The 27,305-nt window shown below is 44.2% G+C and overlaps 1 protein-coding gene across 13 annotated transcripts in view; it reads left to right on the forward strand.

Annotated features, from left to right (window-relative positions):
* Positions 1 to 11,076: 11,076 nt before the first annotated feature.
* The window catches only part of ELAVL2 (ELAV like RNA binding protein 2), a 100,086-nt gene continuing 83,857 nt past the window's right edge, over positions 11,077 to 27,305 (forward strand). For 4 of the 13 annotated variants that reach the window (XM_062604348.1, XM_062604351.1, XM_062604353.1 and 1 more), the window contains exon 1: positions 25,411 to 25,429. The gene's annotated coding sequence lies outside the window, so the exon portion shown is untranslated. Of the gene's footprint in view, positions 11,104 to 13,767; positions 13,834 to 25,358; positions 25,430 to 27,305 lie in introns of those variants that run through there. The other 9 variants (XM_062604356.1, XM_062604358.1, XM_062604359.1 and 6 more) reach the window with 6 other exon arrangements.

The following is a 27,305-nucleotide window of genomic DNA, read 5'->3' on the forward strand; positions in this document are numbered from 1 at the left end:
CATGTTAATAGACTATGGAGATCGAAGTATGCATTTAAATATTGATTCTTATTAAGATGTATGCTATATTGAAACTATGGTGACTCTATACAGGTACAAGCTGTAAATAGTTCGTCCCCTGTCTTAATCTTCCATGAAAATGCAGTTGTTGCAAACAGAAAACGCCACAGGATAAGCAAATGCCTGAACATCAAGTTACACAATGTATCTGCATGACACAAAATGCTTGTTTGCATAGTTACTGCATAGTAAGTAGCCTCTTCAGACCTGAACCACCCAGCCAAAATAGGAAGATACCAGAAATTACTGGTATGTTTGAATATGCTAAAGAAACAAGGGGTTCTGAACACATAAAAAAAGGCTGAGAACTAATAGACCCCATTTGGCAAACAGGCAAACAGACAACACACATCTGAGTAGTATAAAGTGAGAAGATGGATGTAACTTTCACAGTTTGATTATTTTACTCTTGTTCTGAATGCTCATTGACAGTTACAGGGATGTTTTACAAGGAGTAAGAAGGAACTGTAGCTAACAAGTGTTAAATAATTATTAGCAAAGTAACCTGAAATTCACTTTTTGTTTCATTGTAGCAGCTAGGAGCGCTGTTTAAGTGCTAGCTAGAATAAATACATCTAGTATAAATCTTGTCAATTTCAAGGATTGCATGTGGGGAAGAAGGGGTAAAGGACTGTGGATAGAAAGATCATGTAAGCCTTTTTACAGGGTTTTGTCGTGGTTTAAACCCAGTCAGGTAACTCATTCACTCACTTTCCCCCCTTTCTTGCCCTCCCCCTGCTCCCGGAGGGACGGAGAGGAGAATCAAAAAGAATGCAACTCCCACGGGTTGAGATAAGAACAGTTTAGTAACTAAGGTATAACACAAATCACTACTGCTACCACCAATGATAATAATGATAAAGGAAATAACAAGGGAAGAGAATACAACACCTCAGCACCAGCCGACCGATAACTTGCCCCCCCCCAGCCCGACCAAGCACCGACCAATACCTCCTCCAACCCTGCCGTCTCCCAGCCCTTCCGGCTCACTCCCAGTTACCTCCTGGGCATGACGTGCTGTGGTATGGAATACCTCTTTGGTCAGTTTGGGTCAGGTGTCCTCTCTCTGCTTCCTCCTGGCTCCCCCTCCTCCCTGGCAGAGCATGAGGCTCACAAAGTCCTTGGCCAAACCAAAACATCCTTGTTATCAGCTCTGTTCCCGAGCTGAAAGTCAAAACACTGCACTGCACCAGCTACCAAGAAGGGGAAAAATGACTGCTACTGCTGAACCCAGGACAGGTTTTTAATAATTATGGCTTAATTGCTTTTGTTGCTTTCATCTTCTTTCATGTACATTGGAAATGTGGATCTCACATCAGGAAGGAGCAATATATTTTCTTGATCTAAAAGGCAATATCCGCTCCTGCTAATTCTCTCTCTTTTTCCCGTATGAACACATTTTAAGAAAACCCCAAATGACAAACCTTGACTTCTATATAGTTAAAGGTGACTTGAGGGAGGAAGGTCTCGAGTTTGGAAGTAAATTTGAGTAACAAGACAGATATTTTACAGCTTCTCAACACATGACAGAACTTCTTGTCATGTCTTCATAGCAAGTGATAAGACAAGAAGCAACGACCTAATGGCCTCAATCTGTGCCTGGGGAAGTTTAGACTGAATATTAGGAAAAAATTCTCACTGAAGGGGTGGTCAGGTATTGGAATAGGAAAGTGGAGGGATCATCCCTGGAAGTGTTCAAAAACCATGTAGATGAGGCCCTCAGTGATATGCTTTAGTGGTGCCCTTGGTAGTCCTGGGGTAATGGTTGGACTTGATGATCTTAAAGGTCTTTTCCAACCTAGTTGATTCTAGGATTCATTTTCTGTGTTAGACATCACATGATCTAAATAAGCTTTAGATCGCCTAAATGTATCTTCTATTTTGTGTAAAGGATTAAGCAATCTTTCCTAAGTATGATTGTGGAAACATTTGTGAGGAAAACCTAGTAGAGTTTTGCACTATCAAGAAAGTACTGTGAACAAACAGTTCCCATCATTAGGACCTATCTATAAACAACGAAAATTGAATCCTGGGCCTTAATCACATATATTTGGGGATTTTGTTGTTTGAAGATAAAAAGCATATCTCTCACTGTAGTTTCACTTCTACAGATTACAGATGAATCCCTAGCATTGTTGATCATGTCTGATAGTGATGCGTAAAAGGCAGAATTTTTTCCTTCTCATAGACATGGAATTTTGTATATATGTGACTTATGCTATTGGCTACTGATACAGTGGTTTTTTTACCCCAAAGTTTTCATTAGTAAGTTACTACATCACCAATTTTTAAGTGTCCAAATGGGAATTACAAAATGATGCATGATTTTCCAGAATGCAAATTGTCTGCAGCTAGCTTAATTCTGGATTCCCATGTCTCAAGAGGACCAAAGAAAAGGCAAACTGAAAATCAGCAGCCAAATGCTGAAAGGCACTTTGAAGACAGAGGTCTGGGAGACTGAAAAAAACAATCAGTCTTTGAATTCATCTGGAAAAATGCTAGAAGGCAAATAACTTTGTTCATCAGACTTGTATTTGCTTGGTTTCAATGCTTATGGACAAAGAGAAAAAAATGTGTAGGGAATTTGTTTAGTACTTTACAGCTTTTTCCCTCAGCCCATCAAATCTGTTTCTTTCTCTGTTTTGTTTGTTTGGGTTTTTTAATTATTTTGTTTTGTTGGTTTTTTTTTGTTATTCTCCTCTTAGACATTCAATTTATTATGAAAGGCAAAAAGGGAAAAGTACTATTTAGAACTCTAGCTGTTTTGGAGGTAGAGAATCCTATCAGCGAGAAGTGTAAATCCCTTGGGAGTCTTAAGAAATCAAATAATATGTCCTAATTCTCTGAGAAAAAATAAATTATATATCTAACTTTGAACCTCAGCAATTGCTTAAGTAATGTGGTCCAGTACTTAACTACTCTTACAAAATACTTTCCAGTTGTTAATCTAGATTTATGTGTTGTGAATTTAGCAATTTTCCCTTTTTTCTTTTAACTTACAATGCACATGAAGACTGTTAGATTGTGATCTGCCAGTAATGGTTACATCTCAAAGCAATTCTATATATGCTTTATCACTGTTCCTGTTTCTGTACAATTCTTAAAATATATTCATAGGCCATGTTTCCTAAAACCTTTAAACCTTTTAAAAACCCTTTTATGGGTTCTCTCCAGTTTTCTTAAAACATGGAAAGACTGGATACAGCATTCTATTTTCAGCTCAGAAATGTTAACTAAGAAATGTATTCATGTATGTCTTTTCAAATCGTGCTCTTGTATACATCTCAATGTAAAATCGCTCTTGCAACATCATATTCCCATGACTCTTTAGTACGATGAAGTAGTATCTTAAAACCTGTAAGTACTGCTATTATTCTCTATTATATATAATATATATCTCTGCTATGTACTATATAATAACATATCATTGCTTTATTTTTATTTGCATGTTTGATTACGATCTTACTTTTCTAAAAATCACAATCACTTGCTACTTACCCATATGGGGCTTTAAGTTGCTGATAGGCCTCTCTGTTGTGAAAAGATAATTTTGTATTCAGCATTTAACCCCCAAATGTTTATAACGATTCTGCTTGCTGACGGTCCCCAGTTTTCGTAACCATTCACTGTGTTCCATATTCCAAAACATGGATGTAAATACTGTCTTGACCTAAAAAGACAAATGAAGACCATTTAGGTGCTTATTTGATACAGCCATTCATTTGGCAATGAACTATCACTAAATATTCTCTAGATACATTTCTGTATACACTTTTTACAGTAATTTAATTAACTATGATTCCTTCTTATCCCAGGTGCAGCAGGTTGGCAGCAAACTTTTAAAAATCAACTTGCACTACTTCTCTGTCCCATGGACTGTGATTGTAGAATAAAACAGTATTTGCTCCACACTTTACTCTTGGCAGATGTGTGTTTATTAGTGCTGTAATTTATGAGCCTTCTTTTGAATTGAGAAGCAGAAATAAGACTGAGTAGTCTCTCTTTTCCAGAATCTCTTTTTTAAAAAAGGAAAGTGTACAGAATCCTCCCTCAAGTCACCTTTAAACTCATTCTGCAGTGTGTAAATATATTACCTAATGATCAGATACACAGGAGAACTTTTGGCAATGAGTAAATGCTCATGACATCATCAGACCCATTTGCTGTAATTTTATCACGTATTTTATTCTACTCACCCATATTACAATGCAGTATGCTGCTATTAGTTTGAGTAACCTTTTAGACATTTGCAGTGACATGATCACTTATAACCTGGATTTTGCTGATGACTCATCTCCAGCAGAATCAAAGGAGTACGGAGCTATGCATAATACTTCTGATTCAAAAAACTGAATTGTGTAAGCAGAAGAAATAAATCCCCCAGCATTTAAAGAGAAGCAAACAAGGCCAGCCCCAGAGCCCCAGTGAAAGACCATTAGGTCACCCACAAGTAAACAATTTTGACAATAAAAAGAAGAAAAAGTAGTTATTTAGGTATTTTTTAGCCTGATCCTTCAAAGTAAAATATTGATCAGTATAAGTAAGATAAGGGAAGTGCTTTTTGGAAGTGAGATTTGATCTTCATAGCTAGTAATTGCAAGGAGTAATCAGCAAAGTCTAGTTCTGCTGCTTTCAAATATTAAGTACCCTTGTAAATTAATTGTAACACATGTAACATATAAAAGTGTGAAGAACTGCGTGAAGTTGAAGGGGCACACATGAAGAAGAATGTAACTGTTTTGCTGTAGTGCTAAGAAAAATGCATTTTTAATATCCATTCTCAAGTACAGATAGGTGTCTGCTCCCCACCACTGAGCAATAATAGGAGGTGCATGTTAAAAAAGATTAACTTTACTTGGAAGAGAAAGAAAATACACCACTTTTGTATACCTTCTAAACTCCGACCCTTACTTGTCAGAGCAAAATGCTCTGTGTACCTCTATTTAATCATAATTGCCAGCTGTATTCGTATTATCTTAATTGAATAAAACAGAATATGCAAGTTGATAGTTAAAATTATGTGGAATGTATTTAAAGAATTGCTTTACAAGGTCAAACAAAAAACCTCTATTTACTACACATGTGATCTGATTATCTGAGAATTATCTAATTACATATTATACAAACACTCTGGAATTTATGAGGACTTTTTCAATAAAATAATAGTAGCAACAGCCACTATTTTATTCCACAATGCTGTCAGCAGAAAATATGCTGGCATACTAAAAAAGCTATCTTTGTATAATGTGTGCTTTTCCTTCAGCAAATGAAAACAAATACAAGCTTTTGAAAACACAAAATCCATCTTTTGAGTCAATATTTCTATAGCTTTAATACCATGAGAGGATATACTAATTACAGTAAGTTTAGAACCATACATCTCTTTCCTGGAAAAACATATTGTTATGCTGGAAGTCTAATCTAACTGAGTTGACAGAATTTGGGATGATTCACTGAATAACTTACAAGGACTTGTTATTTTTGGATAACAAACAACATTAAAAATATTGATTGTATTTTTGCTTTTGATTGTCTCTTTTGCACAAGATTATTTCTCCTCGCATATAACACAGTGCTTCACTGGCAAGGGTATATCTGTCACTTCAAGCTCTGGTTACATATTCTTCACAAATTAGAAAGGGCAAGGGCAAATTGGTATTGTTGAGTTCTCTTGATTTGTGACCTTCATTAAACTACCTACCTACTTGTGAACTACTAGAAATGCATCTTAAAAACCAAGTGCTTTTCTGCTTTTGTAATACCCGGCACTAATTTGCATGTGTTAAAACCATACAGTCCACCTAAGTCTCTGAACAAGTTTGATCTTACACACATCTGCCTCCTGCTCTCTCCCAGTCACCCTGTGGTCTTAGTTTATGCCACACACATCTGTTCAGCTTTCAAGTTCCTCTTGACATAAACACCTACAAACTTGTCTTTTGGTAAGAAATAAAGTTAACCTCGTCTTAAATTATTATCTAAAGAAGATAGAAAGTTGGCCTTAATGGCCCAAATTAGATAACATAATGGCTTGCAAGCCCATGCAGTTAATCCGGCTCTTCAGGAATAAGTCACAAAGAGTTAAGTGAGTGCAACCAACCCTTCTTTACAAAGTAATGCTCTGTGACCTAAGATTAAATGCTCCATCTACATTCTATTTAATTGCATTTTCCACAAAGCTTTCTTGAAAAAAAAAAAAAAGCCAATAATTTCAACTAGGTCTAAGCTAAGTATTTCTGCTGGAAAATGGTGGAGTTACAGTATTCTGACCTGACGCCATCAGTCAATCAAAAAACACAGTTTGAAACAGGATTTTCTGCTCCTGTAAAATATCTTGGCGTGTACTCTGGCTTATGTTTTGTCAAGTGAATGATTTCAAAGGTCATTATAAATCCTTTTCACATTGGTGATTAATTTTTATTAAGCTGTGCTCATGAACACATGCTTCTATTGTCTGTTAGAGAATTAAGCTTTTGTGACTTAATGTGAGCTTGACTGTTTATTAAAAATCACAGTGCAGGTCCTTCTCCTGCAGATGAAATAGGTAATTGTATATAAACTACTGCAGTTTTAAAGTGAAAGTGTTTTGTTGCTCATAAAGAACTCAACAGCCAAATGGACAGCTTGTTCTGGAACTCAAAGATATGTCACAGCAGTGAAACAGACAAGGAAGTCCCACCCAGTTCAGGTACTGCTAGGAGAATGATTTAGTATAGGGATGTTAAGGCATTTTTGTTAAAGCAGCATCAAGTAAGAGAAACCTATTTCTCCACTGAACACATCCTAATGACAGTTTTACTTCACTGGATTATCAGCAACATGCTGGCTTTGCCACCTGAATTTCAATTTCTTAATTTACAGCACAGATAGAATAGAGCTGGATCTCTGCTGCTCTCTACACTGGGCTGGTCTTATCAAGTGTGAAGTTTGGCACACTGCAAACCTATTCAAGTCATTATCTGTTGAGGACCTCTCCAGCCATCTCCATCTCTGCAATGTGCTGATAAGGCAGCTGTTTCTCTAGCTGCAGTGTCTCTCTGGGCCTTGGTCTTCCTTCAGTGCAAACTACAGCTTTGTCATTGTGCCCTGATGCTGTCACATCCTCTGTTGTGGCTGATTGATCCATGCACACTAGAGGTTGATGGCAGCGATTGACTGGCAGGTGAAACAGTCTTAGTATTTTACAATTAAATGTGCATTACACACCACTGGATACAAATCCTCAATAGAAGAAGCTACCTAAGCTGTGGTGCAGCAGAAATCTGCCTTTGCCTGATCACAGTAGGAAACAAGCAAAGATACAATAATATGAATAAATAGACAGCTTCCTTCAGGTGTTAGATTCATCTGGATTAAGGTTCCACAGTTGCCTGTAGAAAATTTGAGCAGTTTCCAGTGTGGAACAGGGTTTTAAGACGTCTCTAGTTTCAATTGGAAAAAAGTGAAACACTCCCCTTTTCTTTCCTCATCCAAATGCTAACCTCTTTTTGAAAAACAGGTTTTATTAATATTCAGACATTGGTGCATAATAGAATAGAGAAGAATGCAGCAGCCTCAGTTGCAGTGCTTGTACTACTGTAGTTTTATACAATATCTATCTTACGACTGCAGAGAGGCTTGGAGAAGGAGGTAAAACAACCACATTCAGATAGTGAAGTACAGAGTCCATGCAAGTATGTTATGTACCAGAAGTGTCTCTCTTAATGACTGGATATGAAGCCTTCATGCCTGTTACTGTTTTTATTTATTGAAGTAAGGGGAACAAGCATAAGCTTGCACTGTAAAGATAACCCATGGAGTCCCCCGGAGGACAGTAACACAGACACACGCACACACTTGCACAGACACATACCTGTGTGAGAACAGTATCCCATGTGAGCACCACTAGGCAGAAGCCATTTGCCTGAAGTGACTTCGAGAGAGCCAAGCCCAACGAGACATCACATTCCTTACCGCTTTTTTTTTCCCGGGGGGAAGGAGGGAGAGAATTGCTATTTCTCGAGATGCTCTCGGTTGCCGCAGTGCCCGCAGCCAGCTGGCCAGGGGCTATCCCCGGCTCTGAGGCCCGGCCTCGCCGCTGCGACCAGCCGCCGGCAGCCGCGAGAGGGGCCGGGCCGGGGCGGAGTGGGGCCGGGGCGGAGTGGGCCCGGGTGGATCGTGCCGTCGGGGCAGGCGCGTCGCTGTCCATGGTGCTGAGGCACGTTGGCTACAGGCCCACGCCTCCGGCGGAGTGGCGCTTTGCTTGTTTCTACTTCTGCTTTCTTCATATTTTTCATTTTCACACACCTCCCCCCCCCCCCCCCCCCCAGCATGTAGCAATCTTTTGCTGTCGTTCCCTGACCTCCAGGTCCTGGTCAGAAAGTCCAGAAAGCCTACAGTTCCCTCCTCTGATAGGTTTCCCATGTCCAACCACTATTTAATAAGCCATACACATTTTAGCTTAAGGCGATGTCCAGACAGCCAGCTACGGCTAATCGTACAGACTTCGTTCCAGACATATGACCTAAGCAAAGGGGAACTTCACAGAAAAACTGTGCTTTTCTTGGTAGAAGAAAGAAGTGAGCTTTCAATTTCCACTGCTGGCCTTTGAAAACGCACCAGAGATAAGAGCTGATGATAGTACAATTCACTTAAACAGCTATTTTCTGCCTAATTTGACTTTAGCACTGTCTATTGACAAACGTGACAGCTATGAGGGCATTACTGGTAGAGATAATAAGCCTCAAAAGAAAATGCATAAAGTTTGGCTTCCGTTGCTAAGACCTAGCCACTAATTACAGCTAGAGAATTGTTTCTTTCTGGGGGGAGCAGACAAGGAGATGAAATTGGAATCCTGAGTATACGATTTGACAGGGAAGGTGCTGAGAACAGAGTCCTTTAATTTCCTGAATGTTCACACAGACTCACTTCCAGTTTATAATAGCACACGTTTTGGCTTCCTTTAAGCCAAGTTTCTTTAGGTCTAAAAGCAGCTGTGTAGTCATATGATTTTAAGGTTTTGGGTTTTGTTTTTTTTTGTTTCGTGGGTTTGTTTTATTTTCTTTTTGGCAGGGGACAGGACACGTGAGAGTGTCAATGCACTGAACTGCTTACAGATTTCAGTGAGCGTTTTATATTTCTCCTTTGTTTTTTATCTTTCTCTTCTCATACATCACTGATTTCTGCTAAGGAACGCTGCTGTTTGCTTAAACACATTCAGCATGGACTGGACAAGACAAGAAAGCAACCAGCAATTAAATCTACGATTTCGAAAGATGGTGACATGGTACCAAGGTTTTACAGATGTTTTATACTTGTTCTCTGCTCTAACTCAGAATAAATAAAACAAGTAATTGTTCTTTTGTGGTTTTTTTTAAGATGTATGAAAATTTTATTGACATACTGACTCACAGCATGAAGAACACGAGCAAGTTCATTGCTAATTGTAGTATCATTAGAAAACTTTGAAAAGCAGTTTTGCTGTATCAAAGGGTAAAAGTTGCCATAATTAAAAAGCATGAGGATCAGACATAAGCTGAACAATACTGTAAACTCAGAGGACCTTCTTGAATACCAGCAGACAGTGCTAAAAGCACAATTTGCACGTGCAGTTCCACAGACTGTGTGTGCATAGACAGCTCTTCATTTAATACTTGTGAATAAACAGCTCTGAGGGTTTAGCCATCCACCCTGTTCTTTATTCAGTCCCTAGAGCAGATAGTTTGGCACTTGTTCCACCACGGAGTTATTCCCTTTTTCAGAGTGCTACTGATTCAAAACTTTGTGATAGATTGTAAACAATCAGCTAAAGACTATGTGTTCTAGAAAAAAATCAGATACGTTCAGCATATAACTAATTAAATTATAATAAAAATATAATAAAAAATGTGAAATCAGGCCCAGTATAACACTCAGCTATTGTCACAGTGGTACGACAGGGAAATCGTAAGAAAATGACAGCACATAAACAAGCATGTTTTCTCTTTCATGGTATTAATAATTTATAAAAACACACTCTCAAGAAACACCACCTTCTGTCTCTATCTCATGCTTCTATTTTTGCACCTTGTCACCTGCAAATGCCAGAATTGCCTGAATAAATTGCCTTTCTGCAGGGTGTAAGCACTTTCCTCTTGGAAACCCACAATACAGGCTTGCGTGTTCCGTGTTAGGGAAGACACCAGAAAAAAAGCCGTGTCTAGAAAGCACTCTGGATTCCGGAGAGAAATAATGACCAAGCAGAGTGAAGCTCACGCACTATCAAGAATTAAAAGCTTGTCTCTGAGTACCATGCAGATTTTTTTTCTCCAATACAACACAACATTTTTCTCTGTGAACTTATCTGAGCAAGCCATAGGAACTGACTGCATAGTAAGTAACAGCTCTTTTTCTTCTCCTTTCTTCTTTACTCTCTCCTTCCCTTCCCTTCTTTTCCTTCCTCCCTTCCTTCTTTCCACCCGGAATGTGTGTCCCAAGAAACTCCACTCATTAACCCGCCCACTCCCACAAGGGCGAATCCGGGGACCCGTGCCTGCGCAGCCATGTGAACTTAGCGAGCGGCCCGCACGCACCGGCGCGGCACGGGAACCAGAACACAGACGAAAGGCAGCAGCGGAGCGCGCCGCGGTCCCCGTGCGGATCCATGAACACCCGGCCCGCGACACACCGCCCCGCTCCCACGTGGCCGCTCGGGACGACACGCGCCGCCGCCGCCCCGCGCAGCTGCCCGCCCCGCCGGAGCAGCGTTCCGCGGGTAGCAGATACGCGCGTGCCGTTCCGTGCCGACAAAAGCGCCGCCGCGGCCAGGGACCCCCGCCGGACACTCTCCAGCCGCCCCGCGACACACAGGGCCCACTCGTGGAAGCGGCCCGGCACGCCGCAACGCAGCCCGAAGCGCGCCGCCATGGGGCCTTGCCAGAGTGGCGGCTGGCCGGGCCAATGAGCGGCCGTTTCCTCGCCGTGGACGGGGAGGGCGGGCAGCAGCCGGGCCAATGGGGGCGCGCGGCGCCGCCAGCAGCTTGCGTTGCGCCGGGGTGCGGAGCCGCCGCCGCGCGTGTCGCCGGGGTAGGCGCGGGGCGGACGGCCGGCGGGCGGGGGGAGTGCTGGGGGGGTGCGTAGCCACGCGCGGACACACCCCCCTCCCCCTTCCCCCCGCGCAGTCCGGGGCCGCGTGCGGCACGCAGACACGCGCATCGCGGCGGCAAGCAGGCAGCCGGGCGGCGGGGCTGCTATAAATCTACGGGGCGGCCGCCTCCCGGCGCTGCGCGGCACGGCACGGCACGGCACCGCTCCTCCACAGAGCGTCCTCCCCCCCGTGGCCTCGCGCGCTCCCCGCCATGCAGCAGCTGACTTCAGCGGCGATCCGCTAGGAAAGGATCGGCAAGCAGGGAGCGAGAGAGAGAGAGAGAGAGAGAGAGACCGTCTTTAAAATCGCCTTCATCCCTTTTCTCTTTGTTCCAGGCTTTCTCCCTCCCTCCTCTTTTTTTGTTCGGCTGGGTTGCGAGAGCAGGGCAGTCCTGTCACCCTCTCTCTCTCTCTGGGTTCTCCCGAGTGTTGTGGTTTTTTTTTTTGTTTTTTTTTTTTTAATTTTAAATACATTTTTTTTCGTTTGATTTTTCCCCTGTATTGGACTGTTGGGGGAGGGGGGGGGGAGAGGATTTTGTTGTTGTTCTTTTTTTAACCCTTCCTTTTAGAACTGTCCCCAGTTTAGCTCTCGCGCGTTGCCTTGAGAGAGCTGTCCACCTGCCTCTTAGCGCTCTTAATCGGGAAAACTGCACCGTTACTTTATTTAGCCGACGAGAGGAAGGTAAGTTGTAACTCGGATCTTCCCGTGTTTGTGCTTGTGCGTGTGCCGCAGGGTCCGGGCGAATGCCCGAGGTGCATGCCGAGTAGATGGCCGGTGTTCGCTCCTCATTAGCGCCCTTCGTGCCGACGCGCTGAGTGAGGAGCCTGGTGTCCGCCGCGCCTCGGGGTGAGCGCTTGGCAGCATTTGCGGCGTGGGGACAGGGGCCCCACTCACAAAGGTGCTCGTCCCCTTTTCCTTTACCTAACCCCAGGCCCGGCCCCGCCGCGGAGCTCCGGGGCCGCAGCGCCCGTCTTGGTGCGGGAGCACCCGGAGGGGCGGGGCGGGTGAAGGGCGGTGTATCGCCTTGAGGAGATCAGCCGGCGTTTGCGGATCAGCCGGGATAAGCCCCCCCGCGCCTAATTGCATTATCCAAGCGGCACTCCGCGCTTCTTCCGGTGCCGGGGTGGTGGCGCGTACTGTCACCGGGTGCGGAGAGCGAGGAGCTCGCCCTAGAACAAGTTATTACCGCCGGGGAGGGGGGAACCTGTGTCTTGTAATAGCTTTGATTAACCCGCTGCGGGGGGATGGGGAGCGTGTCCCTTTGTTCGGGGTGCTGCGCGGTGCAGCGCGGCGGCGCACGGCCGGGGTTTGTGCGGCAGCAGCACTAATCTCTGTCCGTGGTCCTACCGGGGCGGCGGGGGACGGTCCCCGGTGTGAGTGGGAAAGTTTGCATCCGGGAGCGGCCGCAGGCATCCGAGCGGGACTCCGGGCGAAGGCACGGACAGGGCGTCCCGTCCTCGGGCGCGTCTCCGTTCTCTCGCCCTCTATCCCCGCGGCGGTGGTAAACGCCGGCGCTGCAGCGTGTGCTCCTGGCAGGGACCGTCCCCGACCCCTGCCATTGTTTAATTTATGCCCAGCACGTTGCCCCGTACCCACCTGTTTCACGCATGAAAATAATTAATGTGAGAGCTGTACACGGGGCAGACTGGCGGTCGGACGTGTTCCTTTAGCTCGTTTCTAAGGACCGGTCCTGATGCCGGTGCTGAGGCGTTTAATTTTGACTATTCCCGCGCGTTGCAGCGGCAGAAAGGCGAAGGACACTACACACCAAGCCGTGCTCTCCCCGGGAACGGGACTCCCCTCTCCCAGTGACATCCCTCGGGCACTTGCTGGGGACGAGCAGTGGCGCGCTCGAAAGAGCGGAGACTCGGGGGTCTGCCGCGGCGCTCGCAGCCTTGCTTTCCCGGGGTGGAGGGTGTCCCCACCCCGTCAGACGCCGGCGGGGAATGGGACAGTGCTGTCGCAGCGGCTGGTGCTGCTCTCGGCCAGCACGGCTGCCCGCAATGGTGTGCGGAGCACTCGCTGCCGCTGCGACCCGTCGGACGGGCGGCTCGGGGGTGCGTCATGACCTTTAGAAAACGAGGCAGCGCAGGACCTTCGGGGAGAGGCGAGCAACGGTGGGGGCCCTGCCTCTCGCCCCGCCGGGGACCCGGCGCCTGAACACGGGCGGGAACGGGAAGGCGTGTTCCCGCCAGTTCTGCTGAGCGCAACCCGCTCCTGCTCTAGCCCCGCGCCTGCCGTCTGCAGGTGCCCGGCAGCGGGGCGGGGCGGGGCGGGGCGAGGCGGGGCGAGGCGAGGCGAGGCGAGGCGAGGCAAGGCCCGTCCGGCCATTCCGCCGCGGCGGGAGTGGGGCCCCGCCGGGCCTGGGGGGGGGGGGGGCGGGCGCGGGGCTTATTGAGTGGCTGCCGGCGGCGTCACTCAGGCGCTGGGCGTGGGGGCGGGCTGTGGGGCCCTTTATAGCCCGCCGCCGCCCCACGCCCGCTGCTTGCGGCAGGGCAGTTACGGCGTGCTGGGTCAGCGGCGCCGGTGTCACCGGAGCCAGCGGTGAAACGGCCGTCGGGCACTGCGTAGCTGCCCTCGGGGTAGCAGGACACCTTTTTTTTCAACCCCCCACTCCGTTGGACAGCAGCCACGCTCCGTGGGACTTTCTGCAGGAGCAGTCCCCAGCGGTAGTACTTATGGGCAGCGCCGGTCCCGGGTCTGTGAGGGCGAAGGGCTGGGAAGGGCGCCGGCGTTCGTGGGGAGCTGTCGGTGCGGTGCCGGCAAAAGGGCGGAGGTCCATCAAGTGGGCTTCCAGTCCCAACTGTTTCGGTTTGGTTTTTTTGGTTGGTTGGTAAATGTTTAATTGTCGCAAACGGCTCTTTCTCCCGCTGGATGGGCTTCATCCCTTTTTTGCTTCGCCCTCTTCAGATTTTCTGAACGCTCCCCCCCCGTTTCTCCTATAGGGCTAATTGCATCTCTTCTCCCGACAAAACATAAACGCTTTGTTTTGTCTACAACGTTCCTCTGAAGGAATTTCTCCCCCACCTATTTCTCCAGCGCGGCTCTGCCACTTGAGTGCAGCTCCCGTTCTTGGCGTACTCCGCACTTCTCTCGTCTTCTTCAGGTCTGACCTTGCGCTGACTGGGGTGTCCGTGTCCACAGTGGTGCATCCGCCGCTCACTGCCTCCGCCGTCCCGTCCGGTGGAGCCCGGGGCAGCGGCTGGGAGCGGGAGGAGACTGCCGCTTACTGCAGCGGAGCTGTGAGGTGTGCTGCAGCCGCAGCTCCGGCGCACCTGTGCGGCGCCGGGAGGCGGGGAGAGTGCATAGCCGCCCGGCGGGGTATGGCCGGGGCTCTGGGGAGGCGCGGCTGTGGCAGCCCTTCTCCCGGTGGAGCGAGTCCCGGTCCCGACCAGCCGCGGGGGCCGAGGGGTGATGCGGAGGTGCCGGGGCTCAGCGGCGTGCATGGCTCGTTTGTCGTGTATTTCATACCGCTTGGAGGGGGTTACTTTTTGGTTAAGAGGCAGGACTTTGCAGCCGCCTTGGATCAGACCGAGGCATCACCCTGTCACCTCTACTCTTCGCAGAGGGTTTTCCCTTGGTTATGTTCATTGCCCGCCTTTTCGGTTTCACCTGCCCCGGGAAAAATGAAGTCTTCTCGTTGTTGCTTTGCTTGCGCGGGGAGTGGGGTGCCTTTGTTTCATCTTTATAGCGCTGATCGTAAGATAGCCGGAGTAGTGAGATGGCTCAGTATCCCTATCACAGCCCTAATCCCCCTTGCTCAGCCAATTAAATACAGGTGTGACTTGTTAGAACATTAAAACTGATATTTATGGGGGAAAAAGAAAGCCTGCAACAAAAAAACAAACAAGCACCCACAAAACAATACTAAACAAATAAGGTCTTACTTTAGTTGATTTAATTGAAGTTTGTAAGAACAGATTGTGTTTCTACATTTATAGAGTTTTGAAGACAACTTTGGTAATGTGGTTTAGTAGCTACATAGGACTTCAGTGTCTGGTTTTCTTACATTTGATATTTGATAAAATAGCAATGCCTGACTTGAGAATTCTATAACTTGTATTTTCATGAAAGGTAAAGGGTTCCCAGTTCTGTGCTAAAAAAAAAAAAAACACAACAAACCCTCACAAAAGAAAACCAAACCAGAACATGCCATTTGACTTTATTTATCTCTGCCTTGAAGGCCAGTTTTAAATTAAACTGAGAGAGTCCAGAAAATATTAAGTAAGTGGGGACCTGTTCTGTTTAGAAAATGGGCACTGGGGTATTAGTTAGACCTCTGTTTTTACATTTTTCCTATTAATCCTGTGGATTGTGAATCTTGAGGTTATATTCAGTACCTCCTTCTTTTCCCTGGCTCTTCTGAAACCTATTGGGGATGACAGCTTTGAGAGGACTCTTGAGTCTGTTTGTTGTGGTTTAACTCCAGCCAGTAACTCAGCACCATGCAGCCGTTTGCTTAGCACCCTTTTCCCCCCACTCCAGATGGGATGGGGAGGAGAATCGAAAGAATGTAAACCACATGGATTGAGATAATAAAGTTCAGTAATTAAAGTATAACATAAAACTATTACTAGTAATACTAATAAGGGAAATAACAAGGGGAGAGAATATAAAACTGAAGAGCTTTTAAACACCAGTGATACATAATATGATTGCTCACCACCTGCAGGCTGATACCCAGCCTGACCAGAGCAGTGATCTACCCTTCCAGGTAACTCCCCCCCCAGTTTATATACTGGGCATGACATGCTGTGGTATGGAATACCCTTCAGGCTAGTTTGAGTCAGGTGTCCTGTCTCTGCTTCTTCCTGGCTTCCCATGCCCCTCCTCACTGGCAGAGCATGAGACTGAAAAGTCCTTGACTGGGGTGTTACTGACCAACAGCTAAACCATCTTTGTGTTATCAACATTGTTTGTGGACTAAAGGCAAAACACAGCACTGCACCAGTACTGGGAAGGAGTAAAAAAAAACCTCTTGCAGCTGAACACAGGGCACTGTTTTATAGCTATTATGCATTAATCAGTTTGTTTGCAACTGCAGAATTGTAATTCTGTATACTGTTTAAATTGGAATATTACTTAATCAGAGGGAAATGCAAGTATTTGAAATTTCTGCTGTGATCTACTGAGAGCATTGCAACTACAGATACATACAAGTGACCTTGAAACGGCTAAGGATTTTTATCACGTGTAAGAAATCTGACAAAGCACATCTTCAGTGCTCCTTCTGAATGTCTTATGGGTGTATCTAAACTCATTATTTCTGCTCAGCAATAGCTGTCTTAATTTTGTATGTTTTTAATCTGGTGGATTGATTGATCTTCTCTATAGAGATTTTAACTGCTTTAGGCTTTGAAATGGATACCTCTTCAATATGTTCACATTTGCATAAATCCCTTCCTGTTATTTGCTGAAAGCATACTAGTGCAGTATTTTGCATGTAAATTTATTGTGGCTTTCCCATGCTCATGTAAACATCAATTTTGTTTCTTCTCTCTGGATTTGTTTTAAATGCTGTTTTTCAGTGAGGGGGAAGATCCTTTTGTGAGGGTGGGTTTTGTTGTCATTTGTTGGTTCATTTTCTCTTCAAAAATTATGAACCTACCACACTTCAGATTGGGTTGGGTAACCCATGTGTAGGGATTTAAAATTGTTTTAAACAGCTGCTAGATCTGCAGTATCTGCTTAAAAAAAGGCAAAAAGGCTTTCAGATTATTTACCAAGTTTGTGGATGGCAATATTCAAGCTGCAGTGGTAGCCCAGGCTGAAGTCTACTAAAGCTGCTATAATGTTAAGCTAGAATTTTGGAGGGCATGAAGCTAAGCTTGCTTTATTTGGGAACTCAGTAAAAAATAGATGACACATGACCTAGTCTTCCAAAAGCCCAAGGAATACTTTAGCTTTCCTGTGCTTCTGAAAATAAGTCAGTGCCATTGCGGAGTTGGACTTTGCAGGTAAAAATAGTACAAGGATGCACGCACAAGCTTTTTCTGAATAAAAGTGATGTTAAAATGCTGCTTTTATAGGTAAAACGTTGTCTTCCTATGTAATGGCTTTTGATTGTATTTATTGCCACTGATGTTCATAGTGATAAAACCGGTTGTTAGCTAATGGGTAAACTCAGTTTGTGATGAATATACATTTCTGTCTTGCTTTAAGCCTGCTTTTGCTGTAATGATTTCCTGATAGATGGTGGTATCTAAACAGGGCAGTGCATATTACCAGCTGTGACTAAGACTAAAAGTAAGAGAATGTTGCCTTTGTGCAGAGAGATTTCTTGATTGATAGCCCCTAAATCAATTGAAAAATTGCAATACTATCCAGGATTATCTGGTAAATGTTTTGGGTTGTCATCTATAGTTCCAATTCTGAAGGAAGCCACTACACGTTTTGATCTGTTGCCTGTGTAAATCTACCTAATTTGACTTACTCAAAAGGATTAGTTCTAGAGAAGCTGGTATAACAGAATCTGTAGATTTTAGCTGCTACAACCAGTGGGCCAGATCAAGATGCTTTGTTGCCTAATCCTTGTTGTTGAATTAATAAGTCATTGTGAATTTCTGGTGGCAAAGCAACATGGAGAGGGGCTCCCTGATTGATTCCCAATGATGCTCAGGGAAGCTGCCAATAACAGGCAAGCTGCTTTTGCCCAGTAGGCATTGCTATTGATTTGTAGGGACTCAAAGAGTCTAATATTTTGCTGCTGAGCAACTAAATATCATACTGAATTTGTTAGCAGCTGTGGTTAGAACAGCTAATTGTTCATCTTCTGTGTGTTTGGAAGTGCTTGCTCTTTCACACAGGCTTTTTGGCATACAGCTCTGCAGAAAGCACACCTCTGAAAGATGACCTCAGTGAAACACTCAGCTTTAGTAGTCAGTGTTTTTGTAGGGAGTGAAGTTTTTCAGCTTTAAAACTAAATGAAATACTTACAAAGCTTAAGCATGCTTTCTGAGAAACTTGTTTAAAAATTCTAAACCCACATCAAGTTTTTTAAATAGCTCACAATCGAAATCTGACTTCACTGGCAAAATATCTGGAGTTTTAGGAGTAGTAATTATATAATGACAGAAATTGCAATGGGAAGGCATTACTTGCATACATTTGAAATATGCAAATTGGGAGCAAGCTGGAGCTTTCCAGATGGAGCTTAAACTAGTGTCACCCTGTTTTCTGTTCCATTTGAGCCATTGTTCCTTGTGGTACTCCAATACTTGCACAACAGGGATTTTCATTTGTTTTGATAGTCATAATAAGACCGGACATAATGCAGGCTTGGAAAAAGCTACAGTTTCACAATAGAAAGTCAGGATGAGTGTTAGGTGTTTAAGTGTCTTAGCAATGCTTAACTCTTGTGAGTGTACCAGCCTAGGATTAAAATGAGAATCATTACAGGTGGTCTGAGGCGTCACTTCACAAAACATTTGTGATACTGATTCTCCATTCCTTCATGTTGTCCTGTAGTTGCTGGTGACTAAATGATGCTGCTTATGATCAGAAACTGTACAGAGAGATGCTTAGACTAGATGAGGCTGTAAGATGTTCAAAGAGTGAGTATTTTGGTTTGCTATGTTTAGCAAAAAACTCCAGGTATTTACCGGTAAACCTGCAATGGTTGACCTAATAGCTCAGAAGCTTGAAAATACTGAAGTGCTCAGGACATTGTAGGATGGTCTTAAGGACTCCAGAGACACTCTGGTCTTTAGCTGAGTGTGGGATTGATTTAGGAAATGTTGCATGCTGGCCAGTTACCGATTTGCTAGAATGTACTGTGTGTGTAGTTTCTTGAATGCTTCATACCTGAGTACTGGTAAAATAGGGCAAACTTAAACATTCAAATGCTTTGTAGAACAGTCTACACAGAGTTAGGAAAAGCTGTTCCAGGTGTCCTGGAATAATCACTGTGATGTACTGATGCTTCTCTGGAGGTCTGTGCTAGCTGCATTTGCTTTTAGACTGTTCAGGGCAAGTGTGTTTAGCCAAGTACTTACTGAGATTTAACTGATTAAACTTTGTGGTTTTCTGGAATTAAACTGCAGTTGCATGGTTGCTGGAATACTGATGTTCTTCTGTACTTTAAATCTTAATGACAAATGAAATTAGTAGAATTTGTTTTGCAGAATGGATGAACAGAGTTAATTTTTTAAAATATTTTAATATTTGTAGACAATTGCCTTAGTCCCTTTATAAAGGTTGGGAGGAGGAGAACTAGCTATGGAAAAGTAACATAAATCCAACTTCTCTATGAGTAGCATCCCTCTTGGTCTGTTGATAATATTTTTCAATACTGTTCTTGTTCCCACCCCCCCTCCCTCACTCCCCCGAAAGTGGAATCATGGTCAGAAGGTGTACTTGGAGTCAGCTTCCCTGTGGCTTTTCTTTACTTGCCTGTTGTTTCTTACATTGATTTGCTCAAGATTTCTGCAGTATTACCTGGAGTGAAATAAGGAAAGAGGCGGGACAGAAGAGTATGCTCTGTTGTTTCTACCTGGCTGAATTGATAAGGTAGTGGTTCCAGGAGGTTTTGCAGACATTCAGACTCTACCTACATGGCATGGAGCTTGAACATTTGAAAGGGGTCCCTTTATGCTTTCCTAGACTTTAATTTTGTTCCAAGCAGTAGTTGTATCCAAATTGAGTTTTGTAGGAGAAAAACGTGTGGTTTTAAGAGTCTTGAATCTAGAGATGTGTTTTTCTATATACTGAGATCTGAACAGTCGACCTTTGTGTGCAGGGGGCTGCAGGGTTTTGTTTATATGTAATGATATGTGTGGCTTACTGTTACTACACCTTAATGTAGATAAAATCAGTTAAGGACTGCAAGAATACTGGCGATGTACATGTCTTCACTGTGTTCCCATTCTGATTTTTTTTAATGGAGCCCTTGTTTTGGTGCCTCCATTTTGTTTATCCTCCTAAAATGTCAGAAAACTAATGCTGTAACCTCTGTTTTTATTAAACCATTAACATTAAATTTCATATGCATCAACCTAGTTTAAATACAGTGCAAGATCTTTGGATTTATTTACTTTTGCTGTATCCACTGTTCATCTCCAGTCTTGAACCAGCAAATGTAGAGGAGAATATTATTGCCTGCATATCTCAGTTGATTTAAGAAATGCTTTTAAGTATTTTAAATTTAAATCTTAATATCCTATCTGATTATAATTGTAATTAAGAATATTATTTTTATCTCCAGTAGCATGCTTAGAAGTCTCATTAGACTTCCTGTTCTGATTCTTTTCTACCCAAATATGCATTAGAAGCTGCTTTCTGTTTCCAAAAGAGGAACAACTGAAGTTGTAACTTAAACACCGTATGCTTCTTGTAACAAACTATGCATGTACTGCATGCATGCAGTAGGGAAGAAATAAGTTTATTAATGGATTGAACTTTTTTCATTTTGATGTGTTTACACCTTGAGCTGTAACCCAAAATTGTGTTCCTGACCTAAAACTGCTATTGCTGATCTGGCCAGATCACCTATTAAGAGGTCTAGAAAACTGACAAAGTGAGCTGCATGAAGTGAGGAAGACTTTAGAAGCTGCTTTTGCGTTCAGATAGCTAAACTGTGAAACTTGGCATAGCAATAGCACTTGCCTTGGACTGCATCCAGGCTTAAGATGTTGGTAGGCAAAATGAGAATTACAGCCTCATTAACCGAGTAGCTGATTTATTTTTTTTCTGTCACAGTTGAGCAAACTGAAAGAAAATTAAATGGAATCATGCTTGTCTTCTGATAAGGGCTATTTTTATAATGAGTGGTTCTCAGTGAAATTTCTCGGAATGAGTGCAGCTGAAGGATATAAAGCTAGCCATCCAGATGGAGACCAAGGCATTTTCTGGATATAGCTTTGATCAAAGATCTCTTCTCTGCTGAAATTGGAACTGGGCTATAGGGTTACTTTTATGTGTAGAAGCTTTCGTGTACAGCTCAACATAGTAAGATGGTGACTGCTTCCACATTTAGTAGTATAACACAGATGACACGCTAATCTGGAAGTTGTCCCTGCTGATGGCAGAGGTGTTGGAAGTAGATGATATTTAAAGGTCACTTTCAACCCAAACCATTCTGTGAATCTGTGATAAAGTGTATGAGGGGGAACTGTATCCGGGGCAGCATCAAAAGGAGCGTGACCAGCAGGTCAAAGGAGGTGATCCTGCCCCTTTACTATGTTCTTGTGAGACATCACCTGGAGTATTGTGGGCAGTTCTGGTGTCCTCAACATAAAAAGGACATGAAACTGTTGGAACAAGTCCAGAGGAGGGCCATGAGGATGATCAGGGGACTGGAGCACCTCCTGTATGAAGATAGGCTGAGAGAGTTGGGTCTGTTCAGCCTGGAGAAGAGAAGGCTGTGTGGAGACCTCATAGCAGCCTTCCAGTATCTGAAGGGGCCTATAGGGATGCTGGAGAAGGACTCTTCATTAGGGACTGTAGTGATAGGACAAGGGGTAACAGTTTAAAACTTAAACAGGGGAAGTTTAGGTTGGATATAAGGAGGAAATTCTTTCCTTTAGGGTGGTGAGGCACTGGAATAGGTTGCCCAGGGAGGTTGTGAATGCTCCACCCCTGGCAGTATTCAAGGCCAGATTGGATGAAGCCTTGGGCGACATGGTTTAGTGTGAGGTGTCCCTGCCCATGGCAGGGGGGTTGGAACTAAATGATCTTAAGGTCCTTTCCAGCCCTAACTATTCTATGATTCTATTCTATGCTTCTAACTATGTGTCCAAGCTGGGTAATATTAGGAGAAATGTAGATTTCATTATTAATTCTTGAGTTTGATAATCTAGTCTTCCAGAAGTAGCTGCTACAAAAGGACTAAATACTGCAGTCTTCTGCTGTGGCAAAAGTACAAGCTGCTTTTTTTCTGTAGATATGGCTTTTTTTTTTTTATCTTTACAAATACCTCATGTGTAGCCAGGGAGAGTAAGGATTGCTTGTTTTGAAACATATTTAGGTGTCTTGAAACAAAGGATGTCAATATTCCCAGTGAAATGCTAATTCAAATTGCATGGTTTTTGTGTGAATTGCATAGAATGATCAAATGCACCAGGTTTTCTGTTTGAAGCAATGTATGAGAACAGAAAATGAGTTGATAATATCTATAGGAACAGGTGTGTTTGTTTTCTTTTTCCTTGTTTTTTTTTGTTTGGGTTTGTTCTTTTTTTAAAATCTGATACTGCACAGTTAACTTCTTCATATCAATCTCATGTAATCTTGGTATGTCAGTGCCCAAGATCAGGGACCTAATTTTAGTGGCTGTTGCTAGTATGTGCTCAAATATTCTAGGACTGAAAATAATGACCATCTAATTGTAATTTTTCTGCTGTCTGTTAAATTGGGTTGACTTGCCTGTTTAAAAGATGATTTATATGTCTTTGTGTGATTAGCCTGGCCTAAGAAGCCCGTGCTACTTCTGTCTGAAAAATCTGGCTGTTAGGCTATTGGAAAGAGCTGTAGGCATGTGATTTTAATCATATATTTAGTCCAAATTAAGGTAACAGTGTAAATTTCTGTCAAATTCAGTCCACATATACAGGGTGTATACTGACCCACATAAATGGGTATGTAATGGTGCACTCAAGTATGGCATGATGTAGACAACATGGAATACTATCTGCCCAGCTTTGAACACTTGAATGCAGATGGTAGCTGTTTGTTATATGTAGTGTATAGACCGAAGTATTATTTAATCCTCAGTGGAAAAATACAGAAGTTGTACAAAAAGATTAAGTGGGAATAGGAGCATAAATTTCTTGAAACACAAATATTTGAAGTACTGTGGGTGTAGCAAAGAGGTGAAGATGCATTTCATATTTGAGTGCAAGATGAATAGTTTGAGCAGTGTTTGTGACCCAAATCTGAGAACTTGTAAAGCTGATCAGGCTCTTGAGACATCTGTTAAGGTATACCTTGTAATCCTGTTTGAAAACTCCGTAGACAGTGGGTATAGTTCATGAATCCTTCGTTTCCAGATGTGCTTACCCTTGTGGTGTCAGTTCTGTGTTTTGCTCTCCTGACCTGAGGAAGTTGAACTTAACTTGCATACTTACAACACTGCAGTCTTAAGTCACTAACAATAACCAAATCCAAATTTAGGTGGCATCATCATGCTTTCACATTAAATATTTTAAAAGGTTTGTTTGAAGGCTTAATGCTATTTAGCAGTCTCACTACAGAGGTTCTGCCTTGCTTTGACTTGCAGATGGATGGGCAGTTGTTGAAGTTTTTTATTTAATCCTTTTTTTTTTTTGTAGCTGTGAAGTTTGAAGAGGGGAGTTATGCACTGTACTGCCTAATTCAGAAAGCTATTTTCCACACCTTCTTGAGCCAGAAAAAAAGTCGGACTACATTTTTGGCTATGGGGTCAAGAAATGTGTTCCCTGAGCAGTAATTTTCCACAGGTGGCTGCTGTGTCCCAGGCACCCTTAGTCGAGAGCCTAAACTTTTCTAACTATTGCTGTTCAAAATGGATGTTTTGGGTGAAGCCCAAAATTAGATGGGAGACACTGTTCCCGTAGCAGAAAGATGTCTATGTCCAGGTCCCTCCCTAGATAGTTTATGAAGTGGGCTGTTCCTTGGCATATTGCTCTGTGGGGGGGGTTAAAAGTAGTTTATCTCTTTCCCCTAGCTCTTCCCCCACTCCATTAAAACAAGTCCCTCATCTGAAGCTTGAGGGGTGAGTTTGGGTCAGATGAACTTGGACATGTGTTCCTTTTAACAAGCTGGTGTTGGTTTCCACAGAGATTGTTTGGTGAAGCCAGTGTTTGGCAAGGAGCAGAGGCAGATGCAGGGACTCCAGGGACCTGCCATGGTGGTTTTGGAAAGAGACTGAAGGAGCAATAATAAGGCCATGGGAGGATGCTTGCTGGGCTTGTATTAGCTTGAAGAGACAAGGAGGAGAAAATGCTGTACCTGGGTGATGGATCTCGCTGCCTGAAGGGGTGAGGGCAAAATAACCTGTTTGTATGAGGAGTTTGAAGTTTGGAACTAAAGTAGAATGGGGAAAATGGTCTTTGCTCATTAGTTTCTCCTGCTGCATGTTAATGGAGGACTTAACATGGTGGTAGGCATCCAGATGAGGTACTTCACCCTTGGAAAATAGATCTGCTGCTACTTGTATAGGTCTGTGCTGGCTGAGAAATAGGAGCTTTCTCTGCTGTCTTAACACTTCTCATAAATTGCTGTGGTTCTCCTGAAATCCCTGGATTTTGTCAGGAAAGCAGCAGCCAAGGGAACGTGAAATGTTTCTGGTGTCCTCAACATAAAAAGGACATGGAACTGTTCGAACAAATCCAGAGGAGGGGCATGAGGATGATCACGGGACTGGAGCACCTCCCATATAAAGATAGGCTGAGAAAGTTGGGTCTGTTGAGCCTGGAGAAGGCTGCATGGAGACCTCATAGCAGCCTTCTAGTACCTGAAGGTGGCCTATAAGGATGCTGGGGAGGGACTCTTCATTAAGTGCTGCAGTGATAGGACAAGGGGTAACAGGTTCAAATTTAAACAAGGGAAGTTTTGATTGGATATGAGGAAGAAGTTCTTTACTGTGAGGGTGGTGAGGCACTGGAATGGGTTGCCCAGGGAAGTTGTGAATGTTCCATCCCTGGTGGTGTTCAAGGCCAGGTTGGACAGAGCCTTGGGTGACATGGTTTAGTCTAAGGTGTTCCTGCCCATGGCAGGGGGGTTGGAACTTGATGATCTTAAGGTCCTTTCGAACCCTAACTATTCTATGATTCTAAGTAAGTCTTGGAGCAGGCTGCCTCTTCTTTCTCCACATAAGAACTTCCAAGTTGGGTAGTTCTGATCAGTGTCTGGACTTGGGCAAGAGCTAGCTGCCTGGCTTTACCCCAGCAGGGCAGTAGCTTGCTGCATGGCTCTGTGGGATGTGAGCTCTCTGGGAGTAGGCCCGTACCAGTCACTGCTGGTGCCAGCCAGAGCTGCAGCAGCGTCACTGCTGCAGGGCCTAGCTTATCCTGTCAGTGGAGTCTGTGGTGCCTCCATGAAAACCAGCTTAAGAAAAGATGAAATGATGCACAGGTGGAGAAGAATGTGGGGAAAAAGAAACAATGAAGCAGTCTTGCAAGCACTGAGGCTGGAGAAGGGGATGAGGCAGCAGCTCTGGCCTGGGGCAGGCATGGCCCGGCAGCCTGGGGAGCTGACTGCAGTAGTGGAGGACTTCTCCTGCCGCCCAAGGAGAGGACTGTGCTGGAGAAGATACATGCATGGGAGGCAGTGGATGACCCCGTGCCATAGCAGGTGGATGTTTCCTGAAAGAGGTGCTGGCTGTGGGGTGCCCTTGGTAGAGCAGGGGGAAAAGCATGTCTGTACACCTCCATCCTCCTTGCTCCACTGGGGGGGGGGGAGGCAGAGTTGTTGGGAGTGAAGTATTAGGATAGGGAACATGAGGTTAGAGGTGAGGGGGGAAGGTATTCTACTTATTTTTTTGTTTGTTTCCCACTAGCTGAATCCATTCTAATTGACATTGAATTAAATCAGTTTTACTCAAGTCGGGTGTATTTTGCTCGTGACACTCGCTGGGAAGTGATTTCCCTGTCTTCACTCATGAACTTTTTCATATTGTTTTCTCCCGATGTCCTGTTGGGGGCTGGGGGAGGTGTCTGGTAAGCCCACTCATCAGTCAGTGGCTTAGCCTTTGTCAGAGGATAGGGAATCTCTGAAAAAAAGTGTAGTGGTTGCTGTACTTACCTGGCTAAGCAGAGCAACATCCGGTGCTGAAGATGAACGTGCTGTGTGTTAAAAGGTGTCTGAATTAAGTATGTCTGCTCTAATGCTTGTGTGCCTGAGAAATGTGGCTTCTCCAAACTCATCACCTAATTGACAAGAAATAACCTGGCTTTAAAGTGGTCCAGAAATGTGCATCCAGGGTGTTATTAGTGAAAGGCTTTGTATTTTCTCATGTACTCAAAGTTGTGCTTGCAGAAAGAGATGGTTGCTGTGTGTGAGTATTTTAGATCCCCAGGCAGGATAGCTGCTGGATGCATTTCTGTATAAGTACCTGACCTGACAACAGGTCATACTGTTATGATGAGGCCACTGTCTAATTTTTGGCAGATCAGGAAGGTTCCCGATGACTGCAGAAAAGCCTGTTTTGCTGCTACTGGAAGTGAGTGCAGTAAGGAGCCTAATGGTAGTCTCTCAGTAGACCATTATGCGAGTTATCTTTGAGTAACTTCTGTGCCAATTAAAACAAAAGGTGATTAATTGTAGTGGAACAGAGTGTCTTTGAAATTAGTAAGTCTGTGAATCTGATGATCGATGGGTGTCATTCATGTTGAGTTGAGCATGACTCCATAGGTGTTAGGCTTGCCAGAGAATCTTTGTAACAACTTTGGGATATGAAGATTTAGGATGGTGTACAGCTAGATAGGTGGAAAACAGGTAGGATTTTGGAGCTTGAAATCCAGTGGTTAAAACTTTATGATCTTCCTGGAGGCTTATTACAGGTAGACGTCTACATGCCACCTGTTGTGGTCACTATTCTAAGTGACCTGGGAAAAGGGAGAAAGTTGACCCTCATCAAGCTTGTAGACGAGGGGTGTAGCTAATGCTCTCAGAAGCAGAGCTGTTGTCCAGAGGGACCAGGACCAGTTGCACAAAGGGCTGTCAGGGAACCTGTGCAATTCAGGCAGGAGCAGTGTGCAGCCGTACCCTGGGTGGGCAAAGACCTGACAGCAGTGCCAGCAGGACTAGGGCAGAAGGCCCTGGGCCCTTGCAGGCAGCAAGCTGGGCAGGGTCAGAGAAGCTGGAAATAAAAGAAAGCTTCCCCCTACCCCAAAAACAGCTGGGCAGAGGGCCTGAGGTCCAAGGGGGATGGTGCTGTCTCCGTACTTTGAGGATTTCCGGCCCGCACAGGGTAAAGCCCTGAGGAACCTGGTCTGACAACATGGCTGAGCCTGCTCTGGAGACCTCCTGAGGTGCCTGTTGACCTGAATTACACTGATCAATCTACCTCTTTTTACCTATAAAATATGTTTATTGGGCAAAGAGTTGAGACATGGCAGGGTTCCATAGTTTAAATCTTACAAAGAAACAAACAACTCTGGTAAAGAAAGACCTTGTTTTCATAGCATGGTTGAAAGATTTTTTTTTTTTTAATTGTTGTTGCAGGGGT

The sequence above is a fragment of the Pezoporus occidentalis genome, unplaced genomic scaffold, assembly GCF_034315485.1.
Source record: "Pezoporus occidentalis ecotype Australia unplaced genomic scaffold, CSIRO_AGI_Poc_V1 ctg86, whole genome shotgun sequence".
Taxonomy (NCBI): domain Eukaryota; kingdom Metazoa; phylum Chordata; class Aves; order Psittaciformes; family Psittacidae; genus Pezoporus; species Pezoporus occidentalis.